We start from the raw sequence: 26,200 nt of genomic DNA on the forward strand, positions 1-26,200 counted from the left end.
TAGCTATAAAGAAACAAATGTGATTTGGATATTTTACTATACAACTGGGAGACTACTGTAACTATCTATCCACAGCAGATTCTCTGAAAACCATATATCACATGTGCAAGTTATTTTCGGTGTCTCTACTGATTAAGGACAGTGAAAGGTTTTGTGATAATATGCTCAGGAAAAGTTTCAAGAAAAAAAGAGAAGAGCAGTGAGGCTTCATCCCATTTACAGTTCCTGGCACTCATGTTCACTTGAAGTGAATGGCTTGGCAAAAAGCTTACCTTTTGACTTAGCACCAACATTACTTACCCTGTCTTTAATCCATCTAGTACTCTAAGCCCTATATGAGCTTTGTGATGGACATCTGTACCTTTAAATTCAGTCCCAATCACCTTTCCTCTCTATAATTCACTGAGACATACATTTGACCTTTTTAATTAAATGCAAGCTTTTAATGGGGAGACATTGCACAGCAAGATTACTTCTGGGAAAGTATGTCATGAAGCATTGTTAAAGTTTTATCTTTGTTTCTGCAGTAAATTGCATTGAACAACCATCTTCTTCAGTCTGTTAAAGCTTTGGGAATCAATATTTATTAAAGATATATCAAATTATTATAATGTAAAAGAAGGTGCTAATATCGATAAACCCACAGAAAATTACCACTCAGTCCTGCAGTGCCACTCGGATTCTGTCACTTCATCAAAACACTCACACACTGTTTTCCAGTTCTTAATAGTTTTGCATTTACAAGTTAGATTACACAATTGTATATTCTGTAAACTGAATGATTATCATTTCAAAAAGGATCATTGAAATAAGCATATGAAAATACCAAAACACGTCTTTTTCAATACAGTAAGACCATCTTGATTTGTTGCTACACCTTTGTAATCCCTCCTCATTGATAATCTTGAGTGAAGTTTGTGTTGGATTCTCTCTGCAGTCAGATGAAGCATATGGCTCCAGCATCTGTGGTGCCGATTTACATCCAAGAATTCCCTGCTTGGCTGCTACAGCAGCAGCTATACTGGGAATAAAGCCCACGACTCTCATTGACAAAATCTGATTTAACCACTGGCCGTATGTTCTCAATGAACTCTTGCCTCAGTTCAGGTCACCAACTGTTCAGACTTTGATTCACTGTTGCTTTATACTAAAACTACATCATCCCTGCAGATACAGAATGTTATTTTCTATTATTGATATAAACAAATATGATTAAACTAATGATCCTTTCATTTCATTTTCAATCAGCACTGGGCATTTAAACTTGCATTTCCTTATTGCCTACAGTACTTAGTAGTACTTAGTACTGTAAGATCCATGTATGTATTATTATTAAAACAATATATTTTACAGGATGTAACACTAACAAGGGTTGCAAAATGAACGTAAACGTAACACATTGTACCTCACTGCTTAATTCCTTGGTCAAACCTGGGCATCCACATGGGTAAATGTAAAAGATATTCATTTAGCAGTTTAGTAAGTCCCAAACCACTACCATTCAGATAGATTTTGAGAAATCTACTAATGCTGTCTATGAAAGGTGAGGTGTGTGGATTACCATGAATAACAACAAATGAATGCTTTTCATTTTTCTGTAAAGAGTGCAAATGTAATTCCAGTTCTGGGAATTATGGACCACATCATTTACATAATTTAATTCCCACATCTGAAGAAGTCTACTCTCTACCAGTGGTTTGAGTCCAACACAAAATAAATTCACCTAATAACATCAACATACATTATTTACTATGTAAACAAATAGCAAACAGCAGAGTCTATAATGGTAGAACTTCACAGGTCTACTGTATATGTTCATTGCATCTTGATGTTTACATCCTCAGGACCAATAATTCACTGATCTGCTGATATATGGTGACATAAGCTCTACCCAGCATGGGCCATCCTTTTGAACAGGACGTTAGCAACCAGTAAAATAGACAATTCTTAGCTGGAAGCTCCTCCTCATCATCATCATCATCATCATCATCATCATCATCATCAGTTAGTCTATCTTTCTATTACTTTTATATGTAGATACTGGTATGACAAAACACTTTGAGAGCAACTGTACTGGAGTCAAATGAGTTCAACAGTATGTGTATTTTATTATCTACACTTTTCCTTAAAAGTGTTAAAAATAAAACAAATATAATTCTTTATCGATTTCACAACAAAATTCAAATACTGCAGTTACTCAAACTGCCTTGAATCACAGTGATAACTACTCCCTGAAAGCTGTTGCCTGTTTTGCTTGACTGGTAAACCAGCCTGGACTTCAGAATCCATTTTGGTTATTCTTTTTCTCAAACTGAAGCCATGATTATATAAAATTAGATGACATCATAAAGTGGCCATGTAAAATCTAAGAAATTTGTGAAAAATGCATCGCATTTCTTTCTTTAACTAATAAAGAAGTGTGTTTAATAACAAATTCTTTCTGAAATACACATGAAATATTGTCGACAACGCAGCACTGGTCCTGGTCCTGAGACGCACACTTAAAATCCAGTCCAGGTTTTTGTGGTGGATTTTACAGGCGAGGCGCTGCAATGTGCAGCATCCCCACACGAAGCCAGCCACACACGCTGCTATGAAGTTACACTAACAAAGTAAACAACAACATTTATAGATACATTATTCCAATTACAAGACACACACACACTTTATATAGATACAGGCCATGGCCAGGCAAATATTTTATAAACATGCGCACAGTTTAATGTTTTTTTTTAATGTAACCAACCGTATCGCTAGAGTCGCAGGCGCATTTCACAAAGACGCCGGACACTGAGTTGATATCAGGTTCAGTGGATGAATCAGTGCATGGTAACTTTGAGGGGAAAACTCAAGCAGCATGGTCCTTTTTTAAGAAAAACAAAAAGTGAACTTCCTGTTTCGGGGTGGTCCACAGACTGTGGAGAAAGGAGGGAGGAGGGAGGAGGAGAAGGGGGTGCGCATTCCCGCATTGGCTGTGCAGCCAACTTCAGGGCGCTTTGCGGGACTCCGTAGCCGAACATGGGGTTCGGATTTGTCATCGTTTTCGTAAAGTGACTCTGAAGGAAAAGAGGCAATGGAAAAGCGCTTCTGAAACAGGATAAAGTGTCGCTTTCTGTGAAGAACTCAAGTCATCTCCATCCGTGTGCGTCTGGCAGAGAGCGCAGAGAAAGGAAGGGAAGGGAGGCTTTACTGGAAACTTAGGCTTTCACAGACCTTGGACCCACTGAGCTCTTCCAAGGGCTCTGGATATCAGTCACAAAGTTTCATGCTGAATATCCCTGCATTAACCTGAGGTAAGAAGTGTTGATCATTCGGAATCGATTTTCAAATCGATTTCATTGATAAATAAGAAGTTACAAATGTATTTAGGTTTGCAAAGCTGGGGTTTATTTATTCTTTTCTTTACAAATAACTTTCGTAGTCTACTTTATGAAGTCGAGAATGAAGATAGTAGGCTGCCTCCTCTGTAGGCTGTATGTCTCAGGCTGATGGTGCGTGATTTTTACGCATTGGGATCATTGCGTTAAATTAATTAACGCTACTCCTGCTTTGCACTTCCCGAGATGTAACATTTCTACCACACGCCAAAATATGAAATGCTTCAGCCACTGCGATACGCCGGTATTTGTGGATCCACTCATATGATTCAACTTCAGCGCAAACTAGCGCCCAGTGCTTTCTGTCCGTGTAGAGGCAAAGACTTTAAAACTTAAGAGTGCAGAAAATATTGTTTTATTATTAGTTTTTCCTTTATGGGGCCATTTCTTTGGGAAGCCCTGCTTCTAGGGGTCTGACTGCGAGCACAATCTAAAAACATCTGGCATAGATGAGGGTCTCTGGGGCACAAGAACAGCTGTTTCTTGTAACCTGGAATACTTGAGGTGCAAATATCCTTTCCAAATGTAGGCTAAGTTTCTGTCAGGGCACACACACACACACACACACAAAACAACAGCACCAGTGAACACCCTGTGAGGCTTCTAAGGTTAGAAAGCTCCTGTAAATGTTTCATCCACTGGTAAAAACGTTTGAGTAACTTTTGAAATTTCCTACAGTTCTGGCTGATTTTTTATTTTTTTTTTCAATGATATAGTCTTTCCTTCTTTCATGCATCATAGTTTTCCACAATTGATCTCTAATCCGAGATGGCCTATGGAATCTAATCTCTGTAAGAAGCGACTGTAGCTGTTAATGTGGGAAGATTAGGCTGCTGGGCTTCATGTAGTTGTCCTGTGATAAAGAGTGTCAACACTGGACTCAATAGATGAGCCAAACACTTATTTATTCCAAAGTGACAGTGAGAAGTGCTAAGCACACAAACTCACAACGTCCCTAAATAGTATTTGCACAGACACACTCTCACACACATAGTAAGTGTATTTGTAAGTCACAAAGGGGTCTTAGGTCTACAACATCATGAGAGGGAAAGTCAGTCGGACAGGTTTAATTACAAACTGCATTGTTTAGGAGCTACAACATTGTGCTGCGACTTCATATTGTGTGAAAATTGTTACAACTGTAAGTGTGTAATCTTAACTTTTTGTGAAATCTTAACTTTTCATCTTACGTGAAATGGAAAACCAGTGTAAGCATCTCATTTTGTCCAATTGTACCAACAAAAAAAAAATAACATACAATAAATCAAACGTCTCTAACACAGTATGAATTCAGCCTTTTAAATGTAATTGATTATAGAAGGACACTTGGACCCTTCTCAAGGTTGAGATGGGGGAGAACTTTAAGGGAGAAAAGTGCACTTGTCCTTTCGTCACGTGTGAAAAGCTCTGCAGGGGAGCTTCCTCACCCTCCCTGGTCTTTATCAAGTGTGTTAAGGCCAAAAGGCTCCTTAATGGGAAGGTCCTTAAACAAATAAATCTTACAGGAAGCAACTATCCTCCTGTAGCCAGTCACAGCAGAGGACTGATTTGGTTTATCACAGTCATATCAAACCAGTGATAAGGCTGAATACAGTTGAATGTAGCGCAGTGGATTCGTTCTTCTTTGTGCCAGTAACAACAGTGAAAGGAGGACTGTGCGTTTAATTTGTGCCCTTAATATATGTTAAGCAAAAGGTGAAGTTGTGGTAATTTAAATGATCATTCATTAAGCACAGAATCTTGACTATCAGCCATCACTGAACTGACTAATCCTAGCACTCTGTGGGACTAATGATGGGGACAACATGTTTAACTTCTCTCTTGGCACCATCGTCCGTTGGTCACGTGACAGACACATACCCACTAGCAGGCAGCAACAAGTGGTGTGTTTTTGTCCAGATTCCATTTTGGTCCGCTCAGCAAGAAACATGTGTCACGTGATGCCTGCAATCCCCTCAACACTCCTCCTCCCCCCTCCTCCCACCTTCCAGAAAGAGGGAGGTTAGGGGTAGGGAGTGAGGGGGAGAGAGACCACCCTCACTGGGATCACAGCCCCTCAATCAGACCCTTTCACACCCTGTGAACCTGAAACAATCAGGGTTTAATAGCAGCTGTCTGTCTGTGCTGGCCCTGGCTAAACCTATGTAGAGTCACAGTGCTGAGCTGAACGGCTTCAGCTGGAGAGACAAGAGGCATGGGGATGCTCCAAAGGACTCATAAGCAAAGATATACACACACACACACACACACACACACACACACACACTCTTTCTCCCCTTCTCCACTTCTCTCCCTTCATCTTCCAGTTTTCCTCATACTTCAAGGTTAATGAAAAGGTATCTGCTCCCTTAACTTGATGAATGTCAGGGTCTGGTATTTGAAGGTTATTTTAGTTTACCAGATTGAGTTTGTGTTTTCCGCTAAGGTCTTATCACTGTTTGTGCGTGTGTGTGTTGTCATTCATGGAAATTGTTCATCAAGACCAGTGTCAATTGATTTTGGCTGTGGTTGTTGTTTTGTTTTCGAGCCAAACTTTATCCCATTGGTGTCAACTGAAATTTACAATTATCATACATACTAATAGCCACTAGTTTGTGTTTAATATCAAAAACTGTTGCATGCAGTCAGCACATGCTAAAGATTTCATCACGTCCCTGTACAGAATCCCTCCTCTTAAAGATATAACACTGGAAACATCAAATGAAACTGAAATGAGACAGAGGAATGACAGCGAGGGTTGTCTAAGTAGTGGGCTGACACCAGAGGGCAAAGGCATTAGACACTTTAAAAAGCCTTAGCCAAAGGGCACACATAATAGAAAGGGGAAATGTTGAAGTCATGGGAAGTATTCCAAAAATCATTGTTTGCGGTCACTAGGCGTTTTCCCACCGATAAGACGTATCTGACAAATTGCTGCAGTGGAATTCAAAAAGGCCGACATAAACTGTTCAAAGCAGCAGAAAAATAGGACGGCGACCAGCTATATTGGATATAATTACTTTTAGTGGAAGGATGATTGGAAATTAAAGCCACAGAGGTACGTACATTTGTGACTTAATATTCCCTGTTAATGTTGGTTTATTCTGGAATGGCAAGTTTCCATTTCCAACTTCATATTGTTTTCTGTGACAGGTTAGGGTAAACAGTTAAAAGACTGATCAACTGCTATAGAAGTACAAGATTTTCAGTTAGTATTAATTTCATTGTGCCAAAATACCCATCAGAACACAAGAATGTGTAAAGTTTATCATAGCAGGTGCCTTTGTTGCAAAAATCAGAACATCCTTTCAATATTTTAAGAGAGAACATTATATTTGAATGAGACTGCAAAAAGACTGGACAACATCCACTGACAATGCATGGCGAGTACAGTATATAATAATAATAATAATTTCAACTTATTTCAGCAGATACAGACCTCAGTGCATTATCTCTCCTGGGAGTCGATATCCTGATCCTAGCGTGGCCCTGGTGGAAATGTTCCTGTTAGCTATTACCTAACTCAGTCTGCTCTAATGCTATTGCTTCTTGATAAGAATGGTTAAGTCACATATTATGCAGCAAGAACAGAAATTTTGCTTTATTTTACAGGAAACGAGCTGCATATGCCAGAGGGAATATGTGTATGTGTGTGATACAGATTTGAGAATGCCGCTGACAGTAAAAGGCGGAGCTGATCTTTTCCCCACCTCTGTCTTTGAATGAGTGTGGTAGTTTTTTGATAAATTTGTGTGTGCATGTGTGTGTAAAGGCAGTTAGGCATGCTGACTGTTAACTATTGTCTCATGTGGTTGATATTAGAAATCAAACTAGTGCTAATGGGATGCAGGTGAGATTGAGACTAGCTTTTGCATGCACAAACAACCCCCATAGTTACTTGCTCATTTTCCACAGTTATATTAACTCAGCCTGTAACAATGGGTGATCTGGTTTTCTTTGAAAGAGTGTGGTCATATTAGAGTATTTCTATCCTTTCTAGTTTCTGTACCTGTATGCGTGTCTTTGGCTGTGGGTGTGTAACAATGTGTGTGTTCTCAGCCTCTGATGACTCACGGCGTGCTGTCCTGTCGGCAGGCAGACAGCGAAGAGGAGGCGGTGTTTATTATTTCACCAAGTTGCCATAGCCACAGTGCATTTGGGTGCTGCCATCATCAGCGTAATTACAGCACGATGTCTGACAGTCACCCTCCTCACTGCCTGCGTCTCTGCGACGTCCACAAATTAGAAAAAGAAAAACTGTCAAACTGATGTTTCCCTTATGCCGTGGAGGGTCAGGGTCATCCTGAGAGTTTTGGTGTGATACAAAAGTTCTGAGTTTCTCAAAACAACACACACACACACAGACACACAAAACATCTGGATGAGACGTTGTTCCATATTGGTAATTCTTCCTTCATCTTCTTTCCTCCCTCGCCAACAAAACTGCAGTCTTTCTTTTCAGTTTCAGTTAGATTACTCCTACTTAGCCATTTGAGTCACAAACCTTTCACCACAGTTTTATGTGATAAGCTATTACGTTTCACTGTTGGAATAATTATTTCTGACTTCAGTAAAGTGAAAGAGAGAGACACAGAGAGGGAGACTGTGAAAGAGTGCACAGGCAAATCCATGTTGCGTGTGTTTTTGACGGGCCTTCTGGACAACTATCTGAGATAAGATAACATCCGAAGAGTCTTGGGTTGGAAGATGTTCTTGGGCAACTCTCAGTTTGACATACCAAATGTTCTTCTTAATCCTTAATGTATCCAGCAAGTACTTAAGTGTTATTCTATAAAAACACAAAATGATTATGATTAGCTCTGCAGCAGTATACATCATCTTTCATATGTTTAGTCATGCTCAGAAATGCTATAAGATGTATGTTGCACGTGAGGGCTGAGAGCTATTTGGTATATTATTATGTGATGCTGCATAATGTGAACACCCAGTAGTGCATTTTTATTATTGTATTATTATTTTTATAGTATTGCCAATATAGTACCTGAGCTTCAGTATCAATTTAACCAAAGTTCTAAGTTTTAATATCCAGCCTTTACTAACATCAGTGTAGACTATGAATACAACTAACACCATGTCAGGATCTGGGAAAGGTCAAAAAGACCAGTCCCAAACTTTCCAAGTAAAAATCTGCATAAGATCTGTGTATAAACCTCTGAAAGGTGAATAGAGTTTATGTACATTTATCCCTAACCGACTTCCAACCGTACAGGTTTTTGATATAAAATGATTATCTCAGTGTGTTTATATAGTTACCAAAAGTATATTTTAAACAAAAGAGAATTCAAACATATTGGTAAATGTACATACTGTATATTTTTTTGGAAAGGAATAGTGCAGTTTCAAAGATACAATAGATGAAGTTCTTTTCTGTGTGTTTTCTTCTCTGTCCTCTTGTGTTTTTCGTTACTTTCTCATCCTTTCTCTGCTGCTCAGCCTCATGCGTCTTTTTCTATTCCTGTCTCCCTGCTCGTCTATGTAAGTGACAGTTGTGAGTGGCTTGCTGATGCCACGTTTCCCAGATCAGATGCCATAACAGGAAGTCAGTCCTCATGCATGGATGTAGCACATTGACATACGCGTATGACTTACTACCACTGTAAGCCTAATGCAGGCCGACCCGTCACTGATACACTGACATGAATCTGCTGTGGGTCAAAGGTAACTGCAGTCAAACAGCCTCATTTACTACAACGCGGTCCGTATGGGAAGTCACAGACTCTTGTTAATTATTTTGAGAAAACGTTGCACTTTTTATTGTAATTTACGAGTAACATCTGTTGATTTCCTTTATAGTAGAAACAGGATGAAAAATCCTATTTCAGCTACAAGCATCTACACTTGAATCATACTCACTTAGGCTGCAGCGTGTGATTAACAAAACTGATGTGGTGTCCTTGTTTTGTCAGTTTTCTGATAGAATAAACTGAAGTGAAGTAACTCGATGTTTTCTTCTGTAGCATCAACTACTATTTACAGTTATGTTCCCTGTGGTCCCATGCCATAAAACATAAATGGAAACTAGCAGTCTACTTTGTGTTGAAGTAGTTATTGAGAAAATAATTCCCCTTTGGGAAACAATTGGAAGGTTGTGTTTCGTGAGATGTAATTAACTTTGCTGTTGTCTTTCCAGCAGAGAAAGAGATTCCTTCATGACCGCTGTACAGTAACGCTGAAAAATACAGTTCCTGTGCAGTTACTGCATATTTTCAAACTTAATTAAGTCTTTAGAAAAATAATATTATTGGCACACACTGAAAAAGAACTTTCCATTTTCATTAACATTGGAATTTGTTGGAAAGGAAAGAAGAGCGAAAGAGAGTAAAGGGTGAACGAGAGAAACATCTCATAGTGTGGAGGAGTGAGTGAGTAAGAGAAGGAATGGGAGAGAGCGAGAGAGAGAGAGAGATGCAGATTGTTTTAAATCCGCAGCGAGTCAAGCTCTCAAATTTATGCCCATGGGCTGCTTCTTGGGTGGGCTGCAGGGAGGGCGGTGCACTAGCTGGAGCAGGGGAAAGTTGCCGACTCCAGACTGCTCGCCTTGCTCTGAAGCTTGGCTTTTCCTGCTGGAACACATTTACAACTCAACCATACTGACTGGCTGCCTGGCCCTGCCCTGCCTAACTGAACTACACTGACTGATTTTTCTGCCGCTTACTGAGCAAACGCGGTGTGGTTGTGTTAGATAATATTTCTCATTTTAATGATGTCTTTCTTGTAGTTTCTTGGAATGTTTCTGGAGGCTAAAACATAACTGTTGTAAGCACGGAGACGCTTTCATAAGTGAGAAATTATTGTTGTATTTTTCAGTTTCTGTCCTTTTTGTGTTTATATAAAAAAATTTTTTTAGCAAATTTATGAAAATTCTGGCCTTAAACCTATTTCCACCTAGCAGATGTTTGTACTCAGAAAAAACAAAACAAAACAAAAAACAATTCATGCCTCAACTCAAGAATTTGGATCAGATAAGGCATAATTCTGGCTCCTCTGTATTTCGTGCCAGCAATGACTGTTTGTTTTGCTCAGCATGAGAAAGATCCGGGCCATCATGTAGCCTTCGAATGGATCCTGATGTTTAGAGTGAAGAGTAGTTCGCTCAACAAACTGTTTTTTACACTGGAGATTCAGAGCTGGATATACGTTGCTGGTACTGGCGAGGCCCAGTAATGTAAAGAATCTCGTAACTTCAAATTTAACTGACGTGCCTAATGCTGAATTTATCTGACCTGGTGAATTAAAGTCTTGAAAAAGTATTTCGCCTGGTCTCATCAAACAATATTCATCAGTGTGAATTCTTCTTCATGCTGTGTCCTGCTTTTACACTGAAAGGCCAGTGCTGAGTTTCTCAAACTTTTGGGAGGTTTTCCTGCCTCTGTAACAGCAAAGGGCTGAATACACAACGAGGAATGACATCAGCAGCATGTAAATCAGCTCACAGTGAAGCAGTAATTTAAACTTCAAATTTAGAACACACACACACGCACACACACACACACATGTCCACATGTCCACGCACGCATAACAAAAAGAGGCTTGAGGTAAACAGGTTGTTACATTAGTAGTCAAATTTTGCCATGGATCTAATCACAAAACATAACAAAGTTTAAAAAAAAAACCTTATCCTGTTAAAATTCTGCTCTTGAAACAAAAAGAAACGTATGTGGGTCCAACAGTCGTGGTTTATTCCAGCTTGTGTGTCTGGTTGTTTTGTGAGCTAATTCACTCTGAAGGTATTATGGTTATTGGAAGGCTTGTAAACCATTAAGCCTTTATTTACAAGAGAAAGAAAAGAGGGTCTGGGTAACTGCATGGGGGCAAGCTAGGTCTTGGTATGGACGCTGACCCCACTGTAAGTGATAAGAGCAATTTTTATACCTGTAGGCCTGCAGCAGGACATCTGGTCCTATTTGCAGCCTGCTGCAGACCTCTCCTCAATTGCATAATTGTGCCCATTAATTACACGTGAAGGGCCTTCATTTCCTGGTAGCCAATAACTAACAAAAAAAGAGCCTGTAAAAAAAGGACTTTAAGACACACATGATTATAGCATGTGTGGTGAAACATGAAACATGGACTCCAGTGTATAAGTGCAGCCCAAGGTTAGAATGCATGGTATATTGTACATTTTATAAATTAGAGTGGAATTTCAACACAACAGGGGTTGTGCAACATGCCATCACAGCCGATAGTTAAACACTGTCCTTGATGTGAACAATTTCAGGACCATTTGGTGTTTCTTCAGCATCGCTGGCCACTGTTTTTGGCCACACATAAAGCTCCCTGCAGCTCGTTTCTCCACAAGAAGACCTGGAGAAATGGTTCACCTACATGTTGTGACTGGATAGATGCAGGTGTGATGGCTGTGGTAGGTTTCACAGATGGCAGTGCTGCTCAGAAGCACTGCTGTTTAAATGGAAATGTATAGTTACTGCAGATTTTGGGGTCATTAAATGCCAAAATATGTTGTTTTTTTTTTTTTTATTATTTTGCAAAGAAACTCTTTCTAGGATTACACTAAAATATACCAATGTTAATGAGTTATTCTCTAATATAACTGTTCCTTCTGGCCACACTGACAAGCAAGTCAGCAGCAAATGTTTTGGCATTTTTACTTTAAGATGATTATAATAATTGGTCAAAAAAAATCACACTTCTCTAAACAATATATAACTTATCTTGAAGATAACAGCATTAGTTCTGTGGTTCCCATGCCGTGAACTGACCTGCTGCTGCACTCAGCATGAAACAAATGTTGGAATGACAATGCGGCTGTCACAGCTGTTGTTTTTTCAGGTCTGGAGCTGTTATCCTCTCCTCCTCCTCCTTCTCCTCCTCCTCCTCCTGTACTTCTGTCTTCTGATGCTCCTCTTGTCCTCATCACTGTCTTTATGTCATGGGGGTGCAGTGTAGGGTTAGACTATGGGACAGGAGCTCACACAGTAATGCACCTGCTAGAAGAAGAGTGTGAGACAACAGGAGGGGGACACAAGAGGGGGTGGGGGGACACTGTCTTTCTGTGAGTGTCGGAGTGAGACAGCGAGAGGGCAGGGTACAGTGAAAGGAAGAGGCTGTGAGAGTGAGTTTCTTGGTCTGTGGACTGCGGGGAGGTTGGAGGTACCATGCTGGGCATTTATGTCGAGCTTATGGGACCAGATTCAGCTGAATACACAGAGGGTCAACAGGGATCCACGCTCACTTTTCTTTTCACACAGAGTGCAACGCTGTGTGTTCGCACGGTTATGGACCTGTGCAAGGCAGTTCCCTGTCTTTTGCCCAGTGCCTGATGGGAAAGGCTTAAGCTCCCCCTACCCCACCCAGACCCTGAATAAAGTGAAGAATGCAAGAATGAACTGGTGAAAAATGCTGTCAGGGTGCATTGGATAAAAAAATTTCAAGTTAGAGTTGGGGTTAGGATAAAAATGAATCACCTCTGTTAATAGAGATCATACAGGAAATTGAATCAGATGATGCTATCTAGTGAAATTGGTGGTGTCCATGTCAAAGCTAGAAAAGACAGTACCCAGTTCAAATGACGCATTAAAAATAACTTTTAATGTTATTATATGTTGATGATATATTTTAATATTACTCAACTATCATACAAAGAGCTGCTCAGAATTATTACTTAATTGTGGCATTTATATGGTTAATGTGTGTTTGGTTGGAATGGGTTAAGCTGAGGTTACATGGTTTAAGTTGTGTGTTCATTTGCATTCTGGTTAATGGCAAATGCTTGACAGTTTCACTGTTATGGCACCGTGCACGTTTGTTGTTGTGTGGTGTACACACTATACATGTCAGTCATTGATCGTAAGGAGCATTCTTTTATTCTCAGATCTGATAAAGAAAATCTCAGTCTCTCCATTAAAACAAAGCCATCCGTTCTCACTCCTGTTCTGATGACTCTGCAGCAGGTTGTGACTTTGTTGGACTTTCTCAACTGCTGATTATTTTACCAGCAGTTAAACCTTCTTGTCCAACACTATGTTCCTGTTAGGAGAGGATAGGCAGTTGTTTGCTGTGGCGCATTTATTGGCCCTTATTAGGTGGCACCTGTAGTCTATTAAAAGCACCTGTCTTCTGACAGACAGACATGTACTGTCTTTGAGCTCTCAGTGTGAGGACACCAGCACTTTGTTTGGGAAATGAACCCATATTTGTTATACTGTAGAGAACAATCACTGGATGTTCAAAGTTTCAAACAGTGAAACCCACAGGATCCCATTCAAAGGGGTTATTTATCGACTCGTGTCTTCTTGTGCAGCTGTGGATCAGAAATCTGGTGAGCACTTGTGCATTCATTGTGTATCAATGTGTCTATGTCAATGTTCAGTATTGTGTACATGGGCATACAGTGGGCGGAAGGTCCCAGATGTGGATGTTGTGTAAGGACAGAAGTAGGTGGTGATTAGTTGAACGTGTGGGTTCATTGTTGTTTTTGCTTTTGTTAGGTACTGTGAGTTTATAAATGGAAATTATTGTGTATAAGGGCGTTTGTATGAAATATTTCACTTAACAAATATTAATGGCTGCTGCATAGTTCATACAAATAATTTCTAAAAGGTAAATGTGAAATACACTGTAATAGTAGCACGAAAAGAGAGTCATAGCATGCAGCATTATCAGTTACACTGCAAATTGTATTATCTATATAAAGTGTGTTAAAAATGTATTTAAAATGTGCAAGTCTACATTGTATTGACCATTAGACAATAACACAAGTGTGTCATTTGGTTTTAGCATCTCTATAGATCTATTATGTTGCTAGTACAAAACAGTGTTGCAGGAATCAACTTCAAAAGCAAACGCATATTTCCTAAAATGACATCCTGGTCCTTTAAGACCCACTACAGTATCTTTCGGCATTAAAAGTAAGTCTTTTATAAAAGTTGTATTTGTGACTGAGAAGGGTTATTGCATTCTGTTGTCCCTAAAGAATCCATTGGTATTATATGTGATTCAGAGTGCTGACAGGGCAGACAGAAAGATCTGACATTATAGCATGAGTTGGGATACAAAATCAGATAATTTCAAAACTTAACTTTCCTACAAAAGTACCGGCGTTCCTTGGTTGGCAGTATTTCCTTTTTTTTTTTTTCTGAAATCTGGTTTGTTCCAGTCTTCGATCTCTGCCTCAATGTGATGCAACACTGAGTCTTTTAAGAATCGTCAGTGGAGCAAATTAAAATAATGGCCGATGGTTCAATTTAACCGCCTGCAACTGACATGGTGTGCCAGGGACTTTTATCTATGACTAACAGTACATGTGTATTCATAAATCTGTACACCTTTATGTGCGATCATGTTTTGTGCATCTGCTTCTTGTAAACAACAATTTAAGTAACTTAAGTAGCACTAACAAATTAAACAGTTTAATTACAAAATATTTTCCAGTGGATTGGTAGCTGCACTCTTTTCTTTGTCCCTCATCTTTTGTATCCCATTTCACACTCCAGCTTCCTGTGGGATAGAGCTGAGCCTCAGGGCAGAGGGATGTCTGTTTCCCACCAAGAAGCTCTGTCACACAAGCTCCAGCTTGTCAGACTGAGTTTGTGTGACTGGGTGTCAGTGAGGGTATGCATCTAAGTGCCTATATGTCTGTGAGTTGTCTTCCTGTGCAATTGTGTATATGTGTGTGTGTGTGTGTGTCAGTTTAGATGTTCAGAGATATGTCTGTTTTCTCTCTGTGGGTGGAGGTGACTGTCTAGAGCATGGTGAACAACTCAATTAGTAGGAGTTCACTACAGTCCAGGTTCATCTCAGGTTTCCTAAACACAACTTTGTGAGTTTTAACTCTGGGACAGCAGCGGAAAAGAATGTAAAAGATTTACTGTCTCCTGCAGCAGTGGAAAATAAACAGTATGTATTCGTGATACTTGCACATTGGCAGTTAGTTACTTCACCTAACTGAGATGAAGACAGGAAAAGTTTCCATGTGATCGCAAAATAGCTCATAGAGTAGTGATATTAAAATTACAGCTTTTAATTGCAATCACATGAAGTTAGCACAAGCTGACACTGACTTTATTTTCATGACAAACAATATAGTCTCAGATTTTTTTAATTTTTAAATTTTTTTTGTACTTATAACACAGCTAAACTTTTCATTATGCAATATTATGCTTTTGGTTACTAGTCCTGCAATTAAAAAGTATCAATTAATCTGCCAGTTACTTTCTTGAAAGATTCATTAATCGTTTATTTTTGTATTAAAATAGGAGAAAACTCTAACCTAATCTTAACCAGAACAGAACCAGAAAAACATGAAGTGGAAATGCAAGTCCTTTTTGAACACTGGTGTCTTTGTGCTAAGGTTTAAAAAAAAAAAAAAAAAAAAAAACCTGAAAAATTAGGCCAGGGACCAAGCTGGTGCCCCCAAACGCATTTTACATCCTCTGGTTTTATAAATTCAGCAAACTAATTTTGTCTTTTTTTTTTCTTGAAACCAAAACTGTTCAGTTCTATAATTTTACATCGTTAGGTCATGCCATGTTTATATGGTTCCCCCATCCTCACAGGCAGCATGTTAGGAGACAGGCTGCGGTATACAAGTGGCAGTGGGATCTGTGTGGGTTTCTGTGCGAGCAAGGCTGAATGACTTTATTGAAACTTTTACACATAAAGTGGCTCGCTTTACCTCTGTGCTTCTTCGCCCTGCTGGTTTGCCATCAGAGCAGACTGTTTGTGTGTTTGAGGTGCGTGTGGTTTACCTTCATGTCATTTAAGAGGTCTGTTGTCTGTTGTCACCTGTCTGCACACAGGTTTGTGTCTTTTTTCTCTGATTGTTTTAAATTGAAGGCAACCCTAGCACCAGTCTGAACATATAATCATTGATGGATTTTGAAACATGCTGTTAAGGGCAGTAATTAATAACTACCATGAGTGCGGGGGACACTCACCTCCTCTCTTAAGTAGTATTTAGGTCAACCCAAATCAAATTGACCATAATTATCATCATTTATTCACATTCTTTGCTCACATACTAAAAGGTTTTTTCCCGGTATTAACAATTTCATCCATGCAGACTGTCACAATTGGTGTATGAAGCACAGGAGGGAAGGTTCCCACTCCCAGGCAAGAACAGTTAGAGTGACTTTACTTGAGAAGATGATTACAAAGATTTGGGAGACAGGTAGTCACTCAGGAGAAACGGTAATGTAGAGTTCCCTATGAATGCAGGGGCCTGAGAAGTTACGATCATGCCTGACAGGGACAAGGGAGACGGGGTGACTTTAAAAAGTTGGAGCCACAAAATGTGACACAGTTGTGAATATTAACTCAAAAATATTAGGAAGTAGCGCTTTTTTAAAGTAAACCCATTGCAGTTCTGAACCTGTTTCTGTGAGGTGCTATGACTTTTATGTCAACGTGGCAGCATTGAGTTCAGACTTATACTGTGTTGAAAACCACATGGAAATCCTACTAGATAAGAACTAGTGAGATTGCTGTCTGATGACTTTTTTGTAAAAGTGTTTCTTATTCAAACAAGTGTTGGGAGTAAAAATGTCATTTTACATTTAACAATCTACATAAATTGTAATAATGTTTCAAAATGTAGGCCTGTTATACAGTATGCACACATGTATACACGTACGTCCACATTTCCTAATATGACCACAAGTCAACAAGCAAGTTGTTTTAACCTCAGCCAAGTGGGGGCTTGGAAGCTGGTGGAGTGAAATTACAAGTAGGAGATAATTCACGGGTTTCTCTTCTGTTCTGTTCTCTTCTGTTCTTTTCTCTTCTCTTCTGCTCTGTTCTCTTCTCTTCTTTTCCCTTCTCTTCTCTTCTTTCTCAGTAAACAAAGTGAAGAGCAAACGTTTTTAACTTGGAGTGTTAGGGCCACAGCTCTTCTGCTAACTGACCCAGTGCTCTGAAGAGCTGCACATAACAGGCGCCCGCGTTGGCTTTTGTGTGCAGGAGGGTCTTTACATAACCCACATAACCAAGCACATTGTCTAGCAACCAGTCGGCTACTGAAGGGCCTTGTAAATGGAGGAGGGGGTTTGCTTGAGTGGAGGCCAGTAGCTGGATTGAGAGGCTAGGGGAGTGAAGCTAGGTCATGACTGAAAGCTAGTTTGTTGGCCTAATAATACCCTAAGAGAATTGATGCAATGAGCATCCTCAGCAGGAAAGTGGCAAGTTTTGTTGCAGTAATGACAAAAAAAAAAAAATCACATTTATGTGTGTTTACATTCAAGATTCTAATTTTCTAAAGGTGTCGTAAAAGCCTGATGAAAAATGTCATGCTTAAAAAAAAAAACCAAAAACATATATTTGACATTGTGGATAATTTATCGAATACTGCACATTATGCTTCCTCTACAGCATTACTTCACAAAGCCCAGCCTTTTTCCAGCATTTGGGCCTGAGCTAGAATTCCCTTGGAACTACCCAGGATGCTGAGGTATATTTTTCCTCCCCTGTCTCAATGATTAATTTTTTTCTTTTGGCAGAGAAAGAAATGTTTGCATGTTCCTCTCATTACAAGGTCCAAGTCACACCCAAAATACATAAATATTTTAGCAGTGCATCTTGGAAAATGCACTACCTGTTTTGTGATAATATTAGAAAGTCTTGTTTCAAACTTTAGCCAGTATTAGTGGATACTGAATGGACATTATTGATGGATGGCTGCATAATTTAAAATTTTATTTCATTCTTATTTTATTCTTATTGTCCAGGTACTAGAATGCCAAAAACTTCTTCAGAACTTCGATTTGACTAACGCCAACCGTCCTTAGTCGTTTGAGCAGCAGCACAACAGGTACTCGCTGGTAACTGTGATTTTGACACATAGACTCATTACCAGTCCCACACTTCACCTTAGATCAGATGATAATGACCCATTTATCACCATTTAACACTCGATGCCCCCGTCATTCTTAACAGCTCCCTGCCAGGACAGAGGAAGCTTTTACTGCTGTTTTTGAGATGTCGCTATTGTCTTTCAATACACAAAGACAAGGTGTCCTGATGGCCCCTGTGTGATTCTGTGGATGGCTTCTAGTTGCACCACTGAGGGTTTTCTCGCTATTGTCCCCCCAGTTGCAATCGTGGGGCATGGCCAGAGTATCAAGGCGGGGAGAGGGGAATGAGGATTGTATGGGTGCTTTGAAAAGATGTGTGAAATAGGAGCATGGGTATTAAGGGTCTTGGCTCAGCTGGGGGTCTATTGTACCTAAGGCTGAGCCCCCTACTGGCATCCATGATCTCTTCCATTGACACATAAGCTGTGCTCTGCTCCCTGTGTGTTTTTGTCAACCTCTTTCTCACTACTCTCTCTCTCACTCTCTCACTTGCACCCAGTGTCTCTTTACCTCCTTTCTTCAGGTCTCTTTCTTTTTGCTCTAAGTCACAGCCAAAGAATCTGGAGAGGCCTCCTCTCTTCTGTTTGAGTTAACTTCATACTGAAGCGTTTAATGGGTGCAAATGGTAATGATGACAGGTCAGCATAGTGTCAAATGCTGCTTAATGTATTATAACTGAGATGCCAAACCCTGTCCATAGGTCTGGCCCATATAAAGTATTTTCCAAATACTGACATGGGGCCAACGTAAACTGAACTATGTAGAAATGTCACATTTTGAACATATTTTAAAATTATTATAAAATGTTTTTTTTTTTTTTAGGTGGAGTGGAGGTTGTGTGGCACAGATTTGTATAATGGCACCTGCATGTTTCTGATTCTCCTCCTGGATATATATATGTTTTGCTCAGTTTTGTACACATAAGATCTTTTACATGTCTTTCTGCATTAGGACAAGGATCCCTCCTCTGTTTCTCCTACTAAGGTTTCCTATATTTTGTTTCTATAATTTTATTCAAGGAAGCACTGACAGATTATCTGTTGTACAGATTCTCTGAGACATAAAGTTACATATGTTTCAAAGGCCTCTGTACCATTTTTTATATGTACAGGATGTATTTCTGTCAGTTTAGTGTTTCATCATTAAATGCCTTGAAATGTATTGATAGCTTTATCAGAAGAGTGGAAGCTGTTGTAGCATAACATTTTTTTCCTTTGCTTGCAAGGAGTTTTTTCACACTCTCATTTGTAAGTGTCCACATACTTTTGGTCATACAGCATCTGTGATTTAGACATTGTTATATGTTAAACTCTCTTATAGGAAAGGTGTTTTTACACCTGTTTCACGTATAATTGCACTAACTTCCACTTTTATAGCCATTTGTACTGATATAAAATGTTTTTTCTCAATCTAACTTGTCTTTTAATTCTGTCCCACCACAATATGCTCTGGATGATTGGATCGCAGGTTGCGAGCGTGTGTCAGACAGAATGTGAACGTGTGTGTACATATACCTATTTGCACAGCGTTATCCCACTTGTGTAAGGCCAACATGAGTCGTGCAATTGTCAATAGTAGAAGTCTATAAAAACCCGTCATTGACAAAGAAAGAACAAACAAGCCACGGTTTGTTCAGGATTTCCTAACAAGCGCTTCACAAGGAGGGCCATGGATAGTTGACAGAGAGAGAGAAAGGAAAGTGGGAGAGAGGCAGCTAGTAGTCTTCCTGTGTAACAGCTCAACAGTGACTGGACGCTGAAATCTTGCAGATAATCACATAAACCTGGAGTTCTGAAAGATTTAAAAAGATTATAGATAAAGATGTTTGACTTGCAAGCAGTGGAAAAGATTATGGCCAAATTATATATTCCTTTAGTAACTTTCCACCTCTGTCAACAAACTGTGTACGTAATCATAAACGTGAAATTGTGTGAGTCTCTCATGTCTCTTGTAAATGTCTTTAACTCATGTGGCCCAGTAAGACTGGGACAAATGTGTAGGCTGACCGCCTGTGGACTGCGGGGAGGAAATGAGGAAGGACTGTGGGACCTTGTGAAGAAAATCTAAGTGTCAGTGTTGGCTTGTTTGGAAGCCTGCATGTGTTGACTGCGGTGGCCTGTAACTTTTACTCTTGGCACTGTGATTAATTTCTGCTTTTTCTTTTACTTGCCTATTTGAGTGGACAGTACACGTGCTCCTCTTATGATAATATGCTGTCACTCTCTCTTTTTAAACTTGATTTAATGCACTTTGTCAAAGTGTCCTTTTCATGAGCACCTGCTAATTTAGTAAATGTGTGAAATGTGAATGACAACAGTGTCCCTGGCTTGCACTGTCCCTTGGGATAAGCCACAACAATAGGAGCACAACACTAGAGCCCTTGTGCAAACAAAGTGTTCTCGAATGAAGGAGGCATTTAAAAACGATCGCTCTTCACAAACAGAATGCGGCCTTCCTCTTTCTGTCCTGTTGTCCCCCTTCTCGTCCTCACCCTGTTTCCTGGACTTCCTCTTTTTGCCATTCGTACCTTCTTTCTCTCCCTTCTGTCATTTGGCCTGTGCTAAACTCTCCTTACCTCTCATTATAAAAGGCCTATATCTGTGTTTGTGTTTTCTCGGGTCCTTTGAGGAGCTGATTAGTGGAGGAGTGGTGAGGAGAGAAGGTGCTGCAGAGCTCGATATAAGTTTGAAACAGGGAATGAGTGGCCAGACTGAGGAAAGAGAGGGAAAAAACTGAGGGTGGAGTGATTAAAATTCATCCCACGGTGCAAACAAAAGGAGGAATGAAAAAGGGGGAGAATGCAAGAGAGAAGCGAGGGTGAATGTTGGGGGGGATAGAAAGATTTGGGCTGAAAAGAAGATTGTAAGCCTCAGCAGATCCCTGAACAGCCCCCTACCCTCTCTAAATGACTGCCTTTGACTCACAGCACAATTATCCAGTGAGACAACAGAAAATAAGGGAAGGAGAAAAGGGAAAGCGAAGAGGAGTAGGAGATGGATAGATGAAGAGCAAGAGGGAGAGTGAACATTAATTATTCGACAGGCTTTTCCTCCCAAGATTTGCCGAGGCAGGCTGAACAGGGGGTCAACAATTGACTCAATTACAAGACAAACTCTCCAAGGGCCCTAGACCACTACTCACCGCGAACCCTGCAACTTTCGGGCAGGCTGTTGATATTTTTTCTACCCCTCTTTTCTTTAGCAGTAAATGTTTGCCCCTCTTCAGGTGCCCCTGGCAGACGCAGGAACTCCAGCCCCCGGCTAGACTTTAACCTTTTCAGCCACAGAATGATTCCCCACTCTGTTCTCCATGAAGAGCCTGAAGGAGAGAGGTAGCGAGAGAGTGAAGAGGCAGATAAAGGGCTAGAAGCCTTCTCTTTGTCCAGCTTTTTAGCTGATAATGAATAAGAAACGTCTGGTGACCCAAGATGAGAGTTTTTTTTTTGTTTGTTTTTTTCCCCCCCCCCACTGCACAGGTGGAATTTTCTTTTTTTTTTTATTGTAAAACAGCCTGGAGTCTCTTACTATGCATAAAACCTTCATAGATTTAACACATTTAACGGTTTCATTTCAATTCCATGAGGATTTTACATGTAGGATAACTTGTATTACTGTAACTGGAGCCTTGCAGTATGTCAGTGTAAAGAGTGGGTTTGTATTGTTTTTAATATGACAGTTTCTGTTCTCACGGTTGCAATCGAACCCTAAAACTGGTGGTTGGACTGCAGTTATTCTAATCAGTATAAAAATGTATACTGTGTCACAGACATCATTTATATCATGCTTGAAGGAATAGATGTTTGGGGAAACAGTTTCTTCAGTGGAGCTGATGAGAAGATGGATGCTGCTTTCATCTTAGTCCACTAAATGTATGGTTTCAGCATGTTGCCAATTTGCCTAGCCTAACTAACGCTACCACTAAAGCTCACTACTTAACCTGTTGACTTTTCTTTGCTTAATTACTGCAAAAAAACTGAAGTTTAAAAAGGGCAAACCAGGGCTAGGCTGTTTCTTGCCTGGGACCAGATACCTCCTGAAGTCTCTGCTCATTTCTGCACTTAGCTTAAGAAACAGTCTGCATATAATCTTGTCCTGAAAAGCAACTTGTCCTTTTCACACTTCATTAAACAAACAAATGATAATGTTTCAGTCAGTGTGAGCTTTAAAGTAGCTGGGAGGTGGATTTTGTTACTTTTGGACAGAGACAGTTTAGCTGTTTCCAGGATTTTTGCAAAGCGAAGCTCAGCAGGCGCTGACACTAACATATTTAATGGAAAGACATAAGCTTGGTATCAGCCTTCGAATAATCATTAGAGAAGATAACACAAATTTTTTAAGAAGCCGATAAGGACATCCTTTTTTCAGCCTGGTTAACTAAATGAATTAACCCAGTTATAATCATTATTACGTGTCCCAAAGAATATTATGGCTTTTTTCTCGACAGAAAAATTTGACAGATATTCGCTGATAATCAGCACCTGAACTTGGTGATTGTTTGTTTTTGTTCCTGGTTATGCCGCATAGATAAAGACAGACAACACAGGGAGGAATGGGATTACCACAATAGGTCTCCAGTCCTTCCCTTGTCAGTCAAAGGGACTGTTCAAGCATAGTGCTGCTCGACACAGCTCACTCTCTTTTTCCATCTATTTTTTTTTCTCTTTCTCTTCTTCCATCAATCTGCTTTTTCTTCCCTGGTTTCTTCTTGTCTCTACCTCTGTCTTTTTCTTTCTTTCTCTTTTTCTCTTCTCTGATTATCCCCATTCCTCTTTTGTAAAAGAGAAACTAGGGCCTGAATACCACACACAGACTTTGAGTCACCCGCTGCACAGCAACATTACAGCCGCCGGATTTTTTCCATCTCAAGTGAATCACTCTACTTTTTTTTTTCTCTTGACTGGAAACACTGGTAAACGTGTACTGTCTTTAGCCATTGTGCATACATGAAATTTATGTAATTAGTTTTTATTTTCTGAGAGTTGTATCTTATGATGTTATGGATGCCTGGTGGCTACAGTGTCGTTTTTTTCCCCCCAGTATTTACATCTTCTATCACTGGCAAAGATTAATGGAGTTTGCTTTACTTGTTGTCAATTTAACATATGTGTCATTTGCCTCATGCAATGTCTGGTGATCAAATGTTTGATCCACATTTGATTAACCCAACCATTTGCAGACAACAGAGGATGCTCTTTTTTTTCTGAATTGGTTCAGTCTCTGATTGCCAAAGTCACATAAATGTTTGTGCAGGTCAGTGAAGTTTCATTAGCTAAATAGCATCACTGACTTTAATTTTCCTGGGACTATCTAGTACTTAGAAATACTTGTTAAAGTGTAGTCTTTGTCTTCTTTTTTTTTTTAATGTGATAGGATGCATCATCCTGTACAAAACATGTGATAATGTCCCGAGGAAGCTCATGAAAGTATTGTTTTAAAACTTCTCCAGTAATATCAGCCAGATAGACTAAGGCATGTGTGCGCTCATTGTCTGTGTGTCTTTAGTGAACCGTCCAATAGCTACTGACGTAAATGGCGCCCCTTCTTATTGTGGTTGTCACATTAGGCCCCCTGACTGATCAGGGCCATCAGCCACTTTCTCAACTCCCTGCATGTGTCATTGTTTGTATACATGCATGTGCACGTCTAAGTTAATGCACAGCTGCTTGTGCATTGTATACAGTATGCCTCTATATGCTTGGCTTTGTGTATCAGAGTGACTGTTTATATGTGTGCGTGCATGTGTCTCCTGCGCATCACTGAGCACTGCATGGAGATACAGAATGGAATTTAGGGCTGAGACTCAGTGAAAGGGAGCCCCTTCCTCCTGCGTGAGATAGGATCAGTGTTTACATGCACAAATAGCAGAACGCCTCTGTGATTGCAAAACAGCTCCTACATTTTCTGATGAAAAAGGGAGCAATTGACACACAGCGAAACATCTTGATCTGGCTAGTTTTGACCAAATGTAGCAACACTGATTAAAAGTGATTGTATGTTGACAGTGACTCTGGTCAGTAGTTTGCTTGTTTATTCACTGTTCTGTAGACAATATAATTAATGCATTTTAAAATACAAATGAGATGCGATCTCCTTTGATTAACATAGTTATGATGATAATGTGTTTTGTCAAAGAACAAGTTGAAGATTTTGTGTTTGACTTCAACTGTATCAACCTAATGTTCAGCTGTGGAGTCAAAAAAAGGTGTTTTGGTGCTTTTGAGGAGCAGCGCCAGGTCTAAAATCTGCACTGCTGCTAGAGAAAAACAATGCTACAGATGTCATTTGTGCTTTGTTAACCTGTTTGTTTTCATCTTTTGTACCGTCGCCAAGTAAATACCATGGTACAAGTGGCTGCACAGTAGAATCAAAAGAAAAGTGAGTGACAGTCCTGAGGTCCGTCTAAAGCCCACACATAAATGATAATATACACACAATCAATAACTAAACTGGTGAAGATGTTCTTTTTGTGTGTGGTCTACCACAGCTACAGTTGATAAAATCTTGTAAAATGTGTTCCCAACTTAAAGCTTGATTTCATAATCACTTTAAATGAGCTACAGGCTAGATTGTTGAAATTGGTGAAATTCCTCATATGCTTTTGATCTCACATATTGTGCATCTGTTTGAGAGCAAAATCTATAATGTGGCTACAATAAGTAGAGTTATATATATATTTTTTTATAAAGGATGTGTGAGCATTAGTTTGTGCATGTAGTTCTATCTTTGGAAAGGTTTGACATTTTAAGGTGTGTGTGTGTGTATCTGTGTGTGTGTGTGTGTGTCCACAAGGAATGAAAACGCATTTGTGTGTGTTAAGCTCGTCTTCACTTGACTTCACAGCCAGCTGATTACCTGATTTGTTGCCTTTTAGTTATGTTAATTCCATGTAATTACAGCCCTGGTGGGAACTCTCTCTCTCACACACACACACACACACACACACACACACGCACACACACCCACACAGACACCCACTCAGATTTGCACAGTGACCCTTGTGAGGATGCATTCCTCAGACCCTTAGCCTGACCTTAACCATCACAACTAATTGCCTAACCCTTATTTATGACAAAGAAATGTAATGGAGCAGGATCATTCTGCCTTTTTTAATCCTCACTTTTCTTCCCTTGCTTCTTGCTCTCTCTCCCTCTCTCTCTCTCTCTCTCTCTCTCTCTCTTTCTCCCTGTCTCTCTTTCTCTAACATGCATCTTTTTACTTCATGATGCAATAATCGGCTCAGCAGAAATCATGGCTGCATGGCGTCAGTCAGTCCTGGGATCTCGAAAATGTATCTTTGTGTGTATGTGCATGGCCATGTGTTTATGTGTGTGTGCGTGTGTGTTGTCTGTGTTTGTTTAGTTTGTAGACTCCTCTGGACAGCCATGACTTGTCTCTTCCTGACAGCATGTAAGACTGCCGCCCTGTCAGAACCCAGCCAAGCCTTTCATTCGTTCAGGGAAAGTGTGTGTGTGGGCGCTTTTGCCTGTTTTTTGTGCGTGTATGTGTGTGTGTGTCTGTCTGAGTCACATGCTAAGCCCCAAACATCAGCTCAGGGATCCCAGCCAATTATAAGCTAACACAGGCCCGGATGCCTTGCCCCTACCAACATCTGGGTATTAAACTAAACGCCTGCGATATATTACTCCGAGGAGGACCACACAGGAGATGTTCACATTTTATTGTATGTCTGAGTGTATATGATCCAAATAGTTGCTGATTTTTTTTTTTTTTCACTCTGTAAATTGATGGGGTTTGTTTATGTAAATAGCAAGCAGAATAAAAAAGTAGAACATCATTTTCAACACTACTGTTGTGCATCTTCAAATTTATCATCAGATGGCAGCAGTCATCAGTTCTCATGTGATTTATATTTTACTGCAGATTCCCCAGGCGCACAAGCGAAGTGGGTTATGGAGTGAGATAAATGTGAGCACATTCCATGTGGAGCTTTGCATATTAAAGTTTCTGTGAGCAGACAAGTGTAAAAGTGTAACCAGGTTTTTTCTTTAAGGGGAGT

General features: G+C 39.9%; 1 protein-coding gene across 2 annotated transcripts in view; it reads left to right on the top strand.

Annotated features, from left to right (window-relative positions):
• Nucleotides 1–2,980: 2,980 nt before the first annotated feature.
• Nucleotides 2,981–26,200, top strand: part of gli1 (GLI family zinc finger 1) — a 41,882-nt gene continuing 18,662 nt past the window's right edge. Inside the window, exon 1 of one of the 2 annotated variants that reach the window (XM_026307768.1) lies at nucleotides 2,981–3,293. The gene's annotated coding sequence lies outside the window, so the exon portion shown is untranslated. The remainder of the gene's footprint in view (nucleotides 3,294–26,200) is intronic. The other variant, XM_026307769.1, reaches the window with a different exon arrangement.

The sequence above is a fragment of the Mastacembelus armatus genome, chromosome 5 (assembly GCF_900324485.2).
Source record: "Mastacembelus armatus chromosome 5, fMasArm1.2, whole genome shotgun sequence".
Lineage (NCBI taxonomy): Eukaryota > Metazoa > Chordata > Actinopteri > Synbranchiformes > Mastacembelidae > Mastacembelus > Mastacembelus armatus.